We start from the raw sequence: 2415 nt of genomic DNA, 5'->3' as shown, positions 1-2415 counted from the left end.
CATACAGTCGATTCAACTAGTTAATTTCAGTGAATAGAAACAAATTGCTTCTGAATACTTTCTGAAAAACTATATGTATATGTTTGTTGCTTGTCCCAAATGTACACATTCTCATGATGTCAACCACATTCACTTTTGCAAAACGACGTGTAGTTTTGTGAAATCTATTGTTGGTTTATCTGGGAATTTCCCCTTTACATTATGACAACACAGTATGACAAGTTTATTGTTTCCTAATTAGAAATCATCAGCTTTATTCCTTGTTCTTTATTCTGGCACTCTTTTTACCTCTATTTTGAGACAGAGATTAATTGAGTTACATAGGCTACCCTTTAACAAGGTGACTTTGAACTTGAAATCCTTCTGCCTCAGCATTACTTGGTTTTATTTCTAAATATTCAGTGATTTTTCTCCATCAGTCTACCTTCTATTTACAGGGATTTATTCTATGTTAGAAATTAAATACAGGGAAACAATCCCTAGAGCATAGAAATATAGCAAAGTATTAAAAAATTTTTACAAAAGATGGCTTGCCCAGCCATCTAAAATATATCTTGGCCTGGGGCTTACAGGGGGGATGGGTGAAGTGAGTTGGCCTTTGCCAATACTATGCGAGAAGGCATGCGAAGTTGAGAATAAAGATAGCACTCATCAGAGTAACACACCAGTTTCTTGTTTGTTTGTTTGGCTATTTAGTATGATATTGTGTTTGCTTGCTTGTTTGTTTAAGAGGAGAAACAGGGTATGTGCTTGATTACTAGGAAAAGGGTAGTATAAAGGGCTTCAACATACTCAGCAGCAACATAACGAACCATCAATGTGAATTTTATACATTTAAATTTTTCTAATAAATAATTGTTGTTTAAAAATAGTGTTTTAATGCTAAATATAATATTTAAGTACTATCAAAAGTCTGTCACAGCTTGTAATCAAAACATTTACCGGTACTTTTATACATTGCTCTATGCATTTCCTTAAACTGGAATCTACTATAATTTAATTTATAGTGTATCTCAATTATAATGTTTTATTTCAAAACAATAATAAATTAATGTTTTATTTCAAAAGCACAACATACATGGCTACTGTCTGTCATGTTGAAATTGCAGACTCAAAACAGACCAACATCATTTGCGAGGAGTATTTCTATCTTTAAAATATTAAGAAGAATTTCAAAAAGACTTTAAAAGAGAATATACAGGCCATCAAAAATGTGGTATATACCTAAGGGAAAGCAAAGAGATTTTCAGTACATGCTGAAATCAATTTCTATTTTTCAGATAACTTCTGATAAAAAAGGGAAGACAAGCAAAAAATCAAAATTCTGATAATTTTGTTATATAAGAATAAATTTAAAGGAGACACTGAAATTTACTAAGTATCATAAAATTTAGAGAAATATCTCTAAATATCCTGAAAACAACAACAAGAACAAAAAATAACCTACTCTTTACTTTTGTATTATCGGTAATATTTAGCAACCACTTTTTCACAAAGTGTTAGATTAGAAGGATGATTGATGACATAAGACCAGAACTGAAAAGTATATTTTTGTGTAAAACAACATGAAAGACAAGAGACATTACTGGAAACAAAGGATAAGAATGCTACTTTCACATTTACCTAAAATTTTTACTTTTGTAAAAAAATTAATACTGTATCTTTGAAGGGAAATATTAATATACAATATATAAATAGATTTTGTTAAAATATGAAGTCTATATATGACACTAATTTTAAAACAAATTTACTATGAAAAAACAAAATAAAACACCAAAATTTTAAATAAATATTCAAGGACACACATACCACAAAAAACTTAGAAAAACATTAAAATACTAAAAAATAAAATCCGGAAAACTAAATAAAACCCAAACTCTAAAACACACTAAAATCTTTTCAAAATCAGAAAGAAAGGATAAAACCACATAAAAAATATACTATAAGCCAGAAAACCAACCAACAAACAAACTTTAAAACATTCTACTAAAAACACTATAATCACTTGTTTGTTTGTGTGTGTGTGTGTGGGGGGGATGAGGAATACAGAAGAAGCCAAAAACGTCCCTAAAATTGTTCTCTTTTTTTGTTTCTGTTTTTGAATCTTTCTTTTGGGATTAATGCTACCACACCTAGCTTATTATTATTTTTTTTTTGAGTTTTTGAAGACTGTAATTCTCTTTGTTTCTCTGGGTTTCCTGGAAGTCAGTCTGTAGACTCGGCTGGCCTTGAACTCAAAAGTCACCTACCGGTTCATCCCAAATGCTGGGATTAAAGGAATGGGCCACCATTGCCTGGCAAACCTAAAACTATAAAACACCAAAATTAAAACACTAAATTTTTAAATAAATATTCAAGAACACACACACACGAAAAAATAATTTAAAAATTAAAACCTAAGAAAAACATTAAAAT

Source organism: Mus caroli, unplaced genomic scaffold (assembly GCF_978045245.1).
Source record: "Mus caroli unplaced genomic scaffold, Mus_caroli_1 scaffold_22, whole genome shotgun sequence".
Lineage (NCBI taxonomy): Eukaryota > Metazoa > Chordata > Mammalia > Rodentia > Muridae > Mus > Mus caroli.
This window is presented reverse-complemented; position numbering follows the sequence as displayed.